Below are 13351 nucleotides of genomic sequence, written 5' to 3' on the forward strand. Positions count from 1 at the left end.
TGTTCCAAGACTTACCGCGGCTGCGTTTGACGGCATGGCGGTTGAACGCCGGATCCTGAAGGAAAAGGGTATTCCGGAGGAAGTAATTCCTACGCTTACTAAAGCCAGGAAAGAGGTTACAGCAACTCATTATCACCGCATATGGCGAAAATATGTTGCATGGTGTGAGGCCGAAAGGGCCCCAACAGAGGAATTTCAACTAGGTCGATTTCTGCATTTCCTGCAAGCAGGAGTGACTATGGGCCTTAAATTGGGTTCCATTAAGATACAGATCTCGGCTCTGTCGATTTTCTTTCAAAAAAGAACTAGCTTCAGTACCTGAAGTTCAGACATTTATAAAAGGAGTGCTGCATAGTCAGCCCCCGTTTGTGCCTCCTGTGGCACCTTGGGATCTCAACGTGGTGTTGAGTTTTCTTAAAATCACTTTGGTTTGAACCACTAAAAACCGTGGATCTGAAATATCTCACATGGAAGGTGGTTATGTTATTGGCCTTGGCTTCTGCCAGGCGAGTATCAGAATTGGCGGCTTTGTCTTGTAAAAGCCCTTATTTGATTTTCCATATGGATAGGGCAGAATTGAGGACTCGTCCCCAGTTTCTCCCTAAGGTGGTGTCAGCGTTTCACCTGAACCAGCCTATTGTGGTGCCTGCGGCTACTAAGGATTTGGAGGACTCCAAGTTGCTAGACGTTGTCAGGGCCCTGAAAATATATGTTTCCAGGACGGCTGGAGTCAGAAAATCTGACTCGCTGTTTATCCTATATGCACCCAACAAGCTGGGTGCTCCTGCTTCTAAGCAGACTATTGCTCGTTGGATTTGTAGTACAATTCAGCTTGCACATACTGTGGCAGGCCTGCCACAGCCAAAATCTGTCAATGCCCATTCCACAAGGAAGGTGGGCTCATCTTGGGCGGCTGCCCGAGGGGTCTCGGCTTTACAACTTTGCCGAGCAGCTACTTGGTCAGGGGCAAACACGTTTGCAAAATTCTACAAATTTGATACCCTGGCTGAGGAGGACCTGGAGTTCTCTCATTCGGTGCTGCAGAGTCATCCGCACTCTCCCGCCCGTTTGGGAGCTTTGGTATAATCCCCATGGTCCTTACGGAGTTCCCAGCATCCACTAGGACGTTAGAGAAAATAAGAATTTACTCACCGGTAATTCTGTTTCTCGTAGTCCGTAGTGGATGCTGGGCGCCCATCCCAAGTGCGGTTTATCTGCATTACTTGTACATAGTTATTGTTAACTAAATCGGGTTATTGTTGAGCCATCTGTTGAGAGGCTCTATTGTTTCATACTGTTAACTGTGTTTCATATCACGAGTTGTACGGTGTGATTGGTGTGGCTGGTATGAGTCTTACCCGGGATTCAAAATCCTTCCTTATTGTGTACGCTCGTCCGGGCACAGTACCTAACTGAGGCTTGGAGGAGGGTCATAGTGGGAGGAGCCAGTGCACACCAGGTAGTCTAAGATCTTTCTAGAGTGCCCAGCCTCCTTCGGAGCCCGCTATTCCCCATGGTCCTTACGGAGTTCCCAGCATCCACTACGGACTACGAGAAACAGAATTACCGGTGAGTAAATTCTTATTTTTAATCAGCAGAATCTGCTGATGCCCCTGGGCATATCAAATGCCCTAGGCAATTGCCTAGTTTGCCTATGCCTATGGCCGGCTCTGCTAGGATATATAAAAGATGCTGTCTTATATATAAGACATGCTCAAAGAGACATTGGTCTACTGGGTTCTAGAGTCAACGCTATGTCGATTTCTGCTAGACGTGTCCTGTGGAACATGCAATGGACAGGAGATGCCAACTAAAAGAGGCATATGGAGGTTTTACCTTACGAGGGTGAGGAATTGTGTGGAGAAGGGCTCTCGGACCTGGTCTCCACAGCTACAGCTGGTAAATCTGATCTTTTGCCTTATATTCCCTCACAGCCTAAGAAAGCATGACATTATCAAATGCAGCCCTTTTCGGTCGCAGAAAAGCAAGAAAGTACGAGGAGCGTCCTTTCTTACCAGTGGTAAGGGCGCAGGGCACAGCTAGTTCCCAGGAACAGAAGTCCTCCCCGGCCTCTACTAAATCCCCCGCATGACGCTGGGGCTCCACTAAGGGAGTCCGCCCCAGTGGGAGCACGTCTTCGACTCTTCAGCCACATCTGAGTTCACTCACAGGTGGATCCCTGAGCATTAGAAATTGTTTCTCAGGGTTACAAGCTGGAATTCGAAGAGGTGCCTCCTCACCGGTTTTCCTTATCGGCCCTACCGGCTTCTCCCCCAGAAAGGGAGATAATATTAAATACAATTCACACATTGTATCTCCAACAGGTGGTGCTCAAGGTTCCCCTCCTTCAACAAGGAAGGGGATATTACTCAACCTTGGCTGTAGTCCCGAAACCGGACGGTTCGGTCAGACCTATTTTAAAATTAAAATCTCTGAACCTATACTTGAAAAGGTTCAAATTCAAGGTGGAATCGCTCAGAGCGATCATCGCCAGCCTGGAAGGGGGGGATTTTATGGGTGTGGTTCATCAAATCGACAGTGTCTAGGTCGACAATGTTTAGGTCGACCACTATAGGTCGACAGTCACTAGGTCGACATGGATGGAAGGTCGACAGGGTTTCTAGGTCGACATGTGCTAGGTCGACAGGTCTAAAGGTCGACATGAGGATTTTATTTTTTTGGTGTCGTTTTCTTCGTAGAGTGACCGGGATCCCAAATTAGTGCACCGCGTCCCCTCGCATGGCTCGCTTCGCTCGCCATGCTTCGGGCATGGTGCCTTCGCTCCGCTACCACTTCGCTTGGCACACTATACCATTCCAATCGTAGTCCACGTGGATTGTTAAGTGTGAAAAAATCCCCCCCCCCCCCCAATTTTTTTTTTGAAAAACTCATGTCGACCTTTAGACCTGTCGACTTAGCACATGTCGACCTAGAAACCCTGTCGACCTTCCATGCATGTCGACCTAGTGACTGTCGACCTATAGTGGTCGACCTAAACATTGTCGACCTAGACACTGTCGATCTTCAGACCGGATCCCGGATTTTATGGTGTATCTAGACATAAAGGCTGCATACCTTCATGTTCCCATTTATCCACCCCATCAGGTGTACCTGAGAATTACGGTACAGTATTGTCATTACCAATTTCAGGGTAATTGGCGGAAATGATGGTGCTCCTACGCAAGCAAGGAGTCACAATTATCCCATACTTGGACGATCTCCTAATAAGGGCGAGATCAAAAGAGCAGTTGTTGAACAGCATGTCACTTTCGCTGAAGGTGTCACAGCAACTCGCCTAGATTCTCAATATCCAGAAGTCACAGTTGGTTCCTATGACTCATCTGCCCTTCTTGGATATGATTCTGAATACGGACCAGAAATGGGTTTATCTTCCGATAGAGAAGGCCCAGGAACTAATGACTCTGGTAAAAAACAAACAACCTATTAAAGCCAAAACAGGTGTCAGTGCATCACTGCACTCGGGTCCTGGGAATGATGGTGGCATCTTACAGGGCCATTCCCTTCGGCAGGTTCCATGCGAGGACTTTCCAATGGGATCTACGGAACAAGTGGTCCGGATCACATCTACAGATGCATCAGTTAATCACCCTGTCCCCTAGGACCAGGGTGTCTCTCCTATGGTGGCTGCAGAGTGCTCACCTTCTGCAGGGTCGCAGGTTCGCCATCCAGGACTGGATTCTGGTAGCCATGGACGCGAGCCTCCGAGGTGGGGAAGCAGTCACACAGGGAAGAAACTTCAAAGGTCTTTGGGTCAAGTCAAAAAACTTGTATTCAAATCAACATCCTGGAGCTGAGGGCCATATACAACGCCCTTCGGCAAGCGGAAACATTGCTTCGCAACCTACAGGTTCTGATCCAGTCAGACTACATCACTGCAGTGGCTCATGTAAACCGCCAAGGTGGCACAAAGAGCAGAGTGGAAATGGCAGAAGCCACCAGGATTCTCCGCTGGGCGGAAAATCGTGTAAGCGCATTTTCAGCAGTTCATTCCGGGAGTGGACAACTGAGAAGCAGACTTCCTCAGCAAACACGACCTGCATCCAAGAGAGGACATATTTAGGAAGTCTTCACACAGATTGCAAGTCAGTGGGAACTGCCACAGATAGACATGATGGCGTCCCGCCTCAACAAGAAGCTACAGAGGTATTGCACCAGGTCAAGAGACCCTCAGGCAGTAGCTGTAGATGCCCTTGTGACACCGTGGGTGTTCCAGTCGGTCTATGTATTTCCCCCTCTTCCTCTCATACCCAAGGTGTTGAGAATGGTAGGAGGGAGAGGAATGAGAACAATCCTCATTGTTCCAGATTGGCCACGAAGGACCTAGTATCTGGATCTGCAGGAAATGCTCACAGAAGATCAGTGGCTTCTTCCTCTAAGACAGGACCGGTTGCAACAGGGCCCATGTCTATTTTCCGGATGAGGTCATTCCTACGCTAATAAAGGCTAGGAAGGACATGACATCTAAACATTATCACCGTATATGGCGAAAATATGTTTCTTGGTGTGAGGCCAGGAATGCTCCTACGGAAGAATTCCATCTGGGCCGTTTCCTTCACTTCCTGCAAACTGGAGTGAATTTTGGCCTAAAATTAGGATCTATTAAGGTTCAGATTTCGGCCTTATCCATTTTCTTTCAAAAGGAATTGGCCTCTCTCCCTGAAGTACAAACTTTTGTGAAGGGAGTACTGCATATTCAGCCTCCTTTTGTACCACCGGTGACGCCTTGGGACCTTAACGTGGTGTTAAGTTTCATTAAGTCACACTGGTTTGAACCACTTAAAACGGTGGAGTTGAAAAATCTCACTTGGAAGGTGGTCATGTTATTAGCCTTGGCTTCGGCTAGGCGAGTGTCGGAATTAGCGCCTTTATCACATAAAAGCCCCTATCTGGTTTTCCATATGGATAGAGCGGAATTGCGGACCCGTCCTCAATTCCTGCCAAAAGTGTTTTCATCCTTTCATATGAACTATTGTGGTGCCTGTGGCTACGCGTGACTTGGAGGATCCCGAGTCCCTGGATGTGGTCAGGGCTTTGAAAATTTACGTGGCCAGATCGGCTACAGTCAGAAAAACAGAAGCACTGTTTGTCATGTATGCAACCAACAAGATTGGTGCCCCTGCTTCAAAGTAGACTATTGCTCGCTGGATCTGTAACACGATTCAGCAGGCGCATTCTACGGCAGGATTGCCGTTACCTAAATCGGTCAAGGCCCATTCCACTAGGAAGGTGGGCTCTTCTTGGGCGGCTGCCAGAGCGGTCTCGGAGCTACAGCTGTGCCGAGCTACTACTTGGTCGGGTTCAAACTCCTTTGCAAAGTTTTATAAGTTTGATACCCTGGCTGAGGAGGACCTCCTGTTTGCTCAATCGGTGCTGCAGAGTCATCCGCACTCTCCCGCCCGTTTTGGAGCTTTGGTATAATCCCCCTGGTCCTTACGGAGTCCCCAGCATCCTCTAGGACGTTAGAGAAAATAAGATTTTAAACCTACCGGTAAATCTTTTTCTCGTAGTCCGTAGAGGATGCTGGGCGCCCGTCCCAAGTGCGGACTACTTCTGCAAGACTTGTATATAGTTATTGCTTAAATAAGGGTTATGTTATAGTCTCATCGGTCTTGGACTGATGCTATGTCGTTTTCATACTGTTAACTGGATAGTATATCACAAGTTATACTGTGTGATTGGTGTGGCTGGTATGAATCTTGCCCTTGGATTAACAAAAATCCTTTCCTCGTACTGTCCGTCTCCTCTGGGCACAGTTTCTCTAACTGAGGTCTGGAGGAGGGGCATAGAGGGAGGAGCCAGTGCACCCCAGATATAAAGTCTTTCTTAAAGTGCCCATGTCTCCTGCGGAGCCCGTCTATCCCCATGGTCCTTACGGAGTCCCCAGCATCCTCTACGGACTACGAGAAAAAGATTTACCGGTAGGTTTAAAATCTTATTTTTTCTCTGTGATTTAGTCACCATGTCTCTCCTTTATCTCTGCTGGTGCTGACTACACTGCGCAGGGGTTTGGATTTAGGGATATAGTGCTGCTAATAATTATACTGTGTTACCTCATACTGCAAGTTATATCATGTCTGCTTCTGAGGGTAATGGTTCTGGGGTGGAACACACTGCTGGTGTTGCTGAAGCCACAGGCACATATGGGGAGAATATAGCAGCTGTGGGCTCTGGTTCTGGGGGCTCCTTGCCCCCCAGTGGGACTGTGGCAACGGAGGCACATACTGACCCTCCGTGGGCCGCTTTTTCCACGCTTCTGCATACGCTAGTTCATAAACTAACACCCCCTATGGGACCCCCAATGCCGGTACAACCGTATGTGGTCCCTGCAGCTAACCCGCCGTGGGCGGACGATTTATCTGCTCAATTAAAGAAGTTGAACCAGTCCCTGACTACTAAAAAGACTGACCAACGCTCGCCTAAGTCCAAGAGGTCCTCTAAGCGAGTGCTCGTCTCCTCACAATCCACTGCTGTCACTGACACCTCGTCTGATGAAGACAGCACATACACTGACCTAGTGATGAGCGGGTTCGGTTCCTCTGAAACCGAACCCCCCCGAACTTCACCCATTTTACACGGGTCCGAGGCATACTCGGATTCTCCCGTATGGCTCGGTTAACCCGAGCGCGCCCGAACGTCATCATTCCGCTGTCGGATTCTCGCGAGATTCGGATTCTATATAAGGAGCCGCGCGTCGCCGCCATTTTCACTCGTGCATTGGAAATGTTAGGGAGAGGACGTGGCTGGCGTCCTCTCCCTTTATTAATGTTGCTGCAAATATTTGTGCTTATTGCTTAATTGTGGGGACTGGGGAGCAGCTGTATTATATAGGAGGAGTACAGTGCAGAGTTTTGCTGATCAGTGTCCACCAGTTTTATCCGTTCTCTGCCTGAAAAACGCTCCATATCTGTTCTCAGTGTGCTGCATATATCTGTGCTCACACTGCTTTATTGTGGGGACTGGGGACCAGCAGTATTATATAGGAGGAGTACAGTGCAGAGTTTTGCTGACAGTGACCACCAGTATATATAGCAGTACGGTACGGAAGGCCACTGCTCTACCTACCTCTGTGTCGTCAAGTATACTATCCATCTAGATTCTATACCTGTGGTGCATTTTAGTTTTGCAGTTTGCTGACAGTGACCACCAGTATATATAGCAGTACGGTACGGAATGCCACTGCTCTACCTACCTCTGTGTCGTCAAGTATACTATCCATCTAGATTCTATACCTGTGGTGCATTTTAGTTTTGCAGTTTGCTGACAGTGACCACCAGTATATATAGCAGTACGGTACGGAAGGCCACTGCTCTACCTACCTCTGTGTCGTCAAGTATACTATCCATCTAGATTCTCTACCTGTGGTGCATTTTAGTTTTGCAGTTTGCTGACAGTGACCACCAGTATATATAGCAGTACGGTACGGAAGGCCACTGCTCTACCTACCTCTGTGTCGTCAAGTATACTATCCATCTAGATTCTATACCTGTGGTGCATTTTAGTTTTGCAGTTTGCTGACAGTGACCACCAGTATATATAGCAGTACGGTACGGAAGGCCACTGCTCTACCTACCTCTGTGTCGTCAAGTATACTATCCATCTAGATTCTATACCTGTGGTGCATTTTAGTTTTGCAGTTTGCTGACAGTGACCACCAGTATATATAGCAGTACGGTACGGAAGGCCACTGCTCTACCTACCTCTGTGTCGTCAAGTATACTATCCATTTAGATTCTATACCTGTGGTGCATTTTAGTTTTGCAGTTTGCTGACAGTGACCACCAGTATATATAGCAGTACGGTACGGAAGGCCACTGCTCTACCTACCTCTGTGTCGTCAAGTATACTATCCATCTAGATTCTATACCTGTGGTACATTTTAGTTTTGCAGTTTGCTGACAGTGACCACCAGTATATATAGCAGTACGGTACGGAAGGCCACTGCTCTACCTACCTCTTTGTCGTCAAGTATACTATCCATCTAGATTCTATACCTGTGGTGCATTTTAATTTTGCAGTTTGCTGACAGTGACCACCAGTATATATAGCAGTACGGTACGGAAGGCCACTGCTCTACCTACCTCTGTGTCGTCAAGTATACTATCCATCTAGATTCTATACCTGTGGTGCATTTTAGTTTTGCAGTTTGCTGACAGTGACCACCAGTATATATAGCAGTACGGTACGGAAGGCCACTGCTCTACCTACCTCTGTGTCGTCAAGTATACTATCCATCTAGATTCTATACCTGTGGTGCATTTTAGTTTTGCAGTTTGCTGACAGTGACCATGTGCATGTCCTGTTTATACAACATAAGGGTGGGTGGGAGGGCCCAAGGACAATTCCATCTTGCACCTCTTTTTTCTTTAATTTTTCTTTGCATCATGTGCTGTTTGGGGACTATTTTTTTAAGTGCCATCCTGTTTGACACTGCAGTACAACTGCTAGATGGGCCAGGTTTTTGTGACGGCCACTTGTGTCGCTTAGCTTAGTCACACAGCGACCTTGGTGCGCCTCTTTTTTTCTTTGCATCATGTGCTGTTTGGGGACAATTTTTTTGAAGTGCCATCCTGTCTGACACTGCAGTGCCACTCCTAGATGGGCCAGGTGTTTGTGTCGGCCACTTGGGTCGCTTAGCTTAGTCACACAGCGACCTTGGTGCGCCTCTTTTTTTCTTTGCATCATGTGCTGTTTGGGGACTATTTTTTTGAAGTGCCATCCTGTCTGACACTGCAGTGCCACTCCTAGATGGGCCAGGTGTTTGTGTCGGCCACTTGTATCGCTTAGCTTAGTCACACAGCGACCTTGGTGCGCCTCTTTTTTTCTTTGCATCATGTGCTGTTTGGGGACTATTTTTTTGAAGTGCCATCCTGCCTGACACTGCAGTGCCACTCCTAGATGGGCCAGGTGTTTGTGTCGGCCACTTGTATCGCTTAGCTTAGCCATCCAGCGACCTCGGTGCAAATTTTAGGACTAAAAATAATATTGTGAGGTGTGAGGTGTTCAGAATAGACTGAAAATGAGTGTAAATTATGGTTATTGAGGTTAATAATACTATGGGATCAAAATTACCCCCAAATTCTATGATTTAAGCTGTTTTTGAGGGTTTTTTGTAAAAAAACACCCGAATCCAAAACACACCCGTATCCGACAAAATAATTTCAGGGAGGTTGTGGCAAAACGCGTCTGAATCCAAAACACGGCCGCGAAACCGAATCCAAAACCAAAACACAAAACCCGAAAAATTTCCGGTGCACATCTCTACACTGACCCCACAGGTTCTGCCTCAGAAACGGCTGATGGGGAGGGTAGTTCACATGTGGATGTTCCTGATCTTTTGGAGGCTATTAAGTTAATTCTGCAGATTACGGATGATCCCGAGCCATCCGTTCCTCCTAAGAAACCAGATAGGTTCAAGCGTCAGAAGGTGATTAAACAAGTTTTACCTCACTCTGACCACCTAGTGGATATACGTCAGGAACCCTGGCAAAGCCCGGGTACGAAGTTTGTACCTCAAAAGAAGATGCTGGCTCACTATCCCCTCGCGCCAGAGCTGTCTAAGAATTGGGAAACGCCTCCTCCAGTAGACTCACATGTGGCTAGGATGGTGGTTTCCTCAGCTCTACCTGTCACTACCGTCACGTCTCTAAAAGAGCCTACGGATAAACGTGTCGAGGGTTGTCTAAAAGCGATTTACACCCTCATGGGTGCTGCACAAAGGCCCACTATTGCAGCTACATGGGCGGCAGAGGTTATTGAAGCATGGGCCTTGGAGTTAGAGGCTGGAATCTCCTCAGACCATGCTAGACAATGCTTGTCATATATTGTCACAGCTTCTCGCTAGAGCCGGCCCTAGGCATAGGCAAACTATGCAAATGCCTAGGGCATTTGGTATGCATAGGGGCATCAGCAGCTTCTACTGATAAAAATGATATGCAGCATGCCTATATTCTGTGTGTAGCATTTCATATGCAAATACCGCCACAGTCTCACACTGTGCATCCTAGCCACATAGGATTGCAAATAAGTTGCATTTACATCAAGAAAAGTCACCCGACGTTCGCATTGAGACAAGATTTATGAGGACACATCTGTATCCAAGCAGAGGCAGAGGTCACAGTGTTAGCAGCTGTGTGAGTGCTATGTGCGGGTAGGTTGGTTGTTCAGTAGTGGTCAGCATATGTGTAAGGAGCATTATGTGTGTCATTATGTGTATAAGTGCATTAATAATATGTGTTATATGTGTAAGGGACATTATGTGTGTCATTATGTGTATAAGGACATTAATAATGTGCGGCATATGTGTAAGGGACATTATGTGTATAAGGGCATTAATAAAGGTTGTCATAATGTGTAAGGCGCATTATATTTATAAGGACATTAATAATGTGTGTCATATGTGTAAAGGGCATAACTGTGTGGTATTATGTGTATAAATGCATTACTAATGTGTGGCATTATGTGTATAAGGTGCTCTACTGTGTAGTGTTGCGTATAGAAAGGGCACTACTGTGTGGTCTAATGTGAATAAAGAGCAATTCAGTGTGGTGTAATTTGAATAAGGTCCTGAAACTTCAGGACAGGATTCGTTGCTTCCTTTCTCGTCCGCAAGTGTCGATACATTCGGCAATGCAGGTGCTGGGCCTCATGGTGTCAGCATTCGACATGGTGGAGTATGTTCAATTCCATTCTCGCCCCCTCCAGAAGCTGATTCTAGCCAAGTGGGATGGCCTGCCTCACCGGATCAGGTCTCACATGATCTCTTTGACTCCGGAGGTCCGTCTGTCGCTGCTCTGGTGGCTCCTGGACCGACAATTGTGCAGAGGCCGTCCCTTCTGGATATCCAACTGGGTCCTGTTGATGACAGATGCCAGTCTAAGAGGTTGGGGCACGGTGCTGGAGCAGCACTCCTTGCAGGGTCGGTGGACCAAGGAGGAATCTCTCCTCTCGATCAACATTCTGGAATTGCGGGCGGTCTTCAATGCATTGAGCCTAGCCCAGCATTTGATTCAGAACCGTCCTGTTCAAGTACAGTCGGACAACGCCACCACAGTGGCTTACATAAATCATCAAGGCGGCACTCGAAGCCGTTTGGCAATGAAGGAAGCCTCACGGATTCTACGTTGGGCAGAACGCCATCTACCGGCAATATCGGCAATATTCATTCCGGGAGTCCTGAATTGGGAAGCGGACTTTCTCAGTCGTCAGGACATGCATGCCGGCGAGTGGGGCCTCCATCCAGAAGTGTTTCAACTCCTCGTGGAAAGGTGGGGTCTTCCAGTTGTGGATCTGATGGCGTCTCAACACAATCACGTGGTTCCGGTCTTCGGAGCAAGGACAAGGGATCCTCAAGCAGCATTCGTGGATGCGCTGGCAGTGCCGTGGAGGTTTCAGCTGCCGCACGTGTTCCCTCTGGTGTCACTCCTGCCCAGGGTAATTCGGAAGTTCAAGCAAGAAAAAGGAAATCTGCTTCTCATAGCTCCGGCGTGGCCCAGACGGCATTGGTTCTCAGACCTGCAAGGCCTATCGTCAGAGCGTCCACTTCTACTTCCACAACACCCAGACCTCCTCGTTCAGGGCCCCTGTGTCTACCAGGACCTAGCCCGGCTGTCTTTGACGGCGTGGCTCTTGAAGCTTCCGTCTTAAGAGCATTCCTACTTTGTTTGGTGCGCATCTAACCATTATGACGCTTCCAAGTTTAGTACAGCCAAACTTTTGGCTTTTCTACAGCAGGGCCTAGATTTAGGCCTGCGTCTGGCCTCCCTCAAGGTTCATATTTCTGCCTTGTCGGTGTGGTTTCAGAGAAAAATTGCGACTTTACCTGATGTTCATACTTTCACTCAGGGTGTGTTACGTATCCAACCTCCCTATGTCCCGCCTGTGGCTCCTTGGGACTTGTCGGTGGTTTTGGAGGCGTTGCAGGAGCCTCCATTTGAACCTCTTGGTTCAAGCTGACCTTAAGTGGCTTTCCCTTAAGGTGGTGTTTTTGCTGGCTATTGCCTCTGCTAGAAGAGTGTCGGATTTGGGTGCCTTGTCTTGTAGTTCCCCATATCTGATTTTTCACCGTGACCAGGTGGTTCTTAGGACTCGTCCAGGATATTTACCTAAGGTGGTTTCTTCATTCCACCTTAATCAGGAGATTGTGGTTTCAGCTTTTGTCTCTCCTGATTTGTCTCCCAAAGAGCAATCTTTGGATGTGGTACGTATCTATGTGAATAGAAGTGCTTCTATTCAAAAGTCTGATTCTCTCTTTGTTTTGTTTGGATTTCACAAACGTGGCTGGCCTGCTCACAAGCAGGCCCTGGCCAGGTGGATTAGAATGGTGATTGCGCATGCTTATGTGAAGGCTGGTCTGTCAGCTCCTGTTCACATTATGGCCCATTCTACTTGGTCTGTTGGACCTTCTTGGGCGGCCCAACGTGGTGCGACCCTTGACCAATTGTGCAAGGCGGCTACGTGGTCCTCCAGGAACACGTTCATAAGGTTCTATGCCTTCGATACTGCCGCTTCCCAGGATGCTTCCTTTGGACGCCGGGTTCTTGTGCCCACTACAGTGCGTCCCCTCCCATAAGGAACTGCTTTAGGACATCCCCATTGTCCAGACTTGTGGAGCCCAGTGTACCCCGCAGCAGAAAACGAGTTTTATGGTAAGAACTTACCCTTGTTAAAACTCTTTCTGTGAGGTACACTGGGCTCCACAAGGCGCCCACCCTGACGCACTTAGCTTCTTTGGGTTGATATGGCATTAGCCCCTGACACTTCTCTTGTCGTGAGAGTGTGGTGTATGTGGCTACTAACCGTTGTCGTCTCTTTTCCTGCTACTGCATTGGGCTGGTTAACTAAACTGAACTCCTGTGCTGGGAGGCGGGGTTATAGGGGAGGAGGCGCTGTGCATTCTGGGAACAGTCAAAGCTTTGAGCCTGTTGGTGCCTCGGATCAAGATCCTACTCTACACCACATTGTACAGACTTGTGGAGCCCAGTGTACCTCGCAGAAAGAGTTTTAACAAGGGTAAGTTCTTACCATAAAACTCGTTTTTTGCATGCTGGTCAGCATATACTGTATACAATGATTTACCAACCTGCCTCCTCCACAGTTTAGTCACCTAGCAGTACCTTGCAGAAACAAGCCTGTGACACGTTGGGCTGCTGTCTTCAAATAGAGTCTTTTCAGAAAGCAGGAAATCCTGCTGTTCTGTATTATTGTCAGCATCAAAGGCTATTATTAAAATTACCTGAAACCCCCCCATAATACACTATGTACTTCTAATGACAGCTCATTTACCAGAAGAATATTTTACCCCCATGATTTCTATATCATAAATCAGAATAAT

Source organism: Pseudophryne corroboree, chromosome 6 (genome assembly GCF_028390025.1).
Source record: "Pseudophryne corroboree isolate aPseCor3 chromosome 6, aPseCor3.hap2, whole genome shotgun sequence".
NCBI lineage: Eukaryota > Metazoa > Chordata > Amphibia > Anura > Myobatrachidae > Pseudophryne > Pseudophryne corroboree.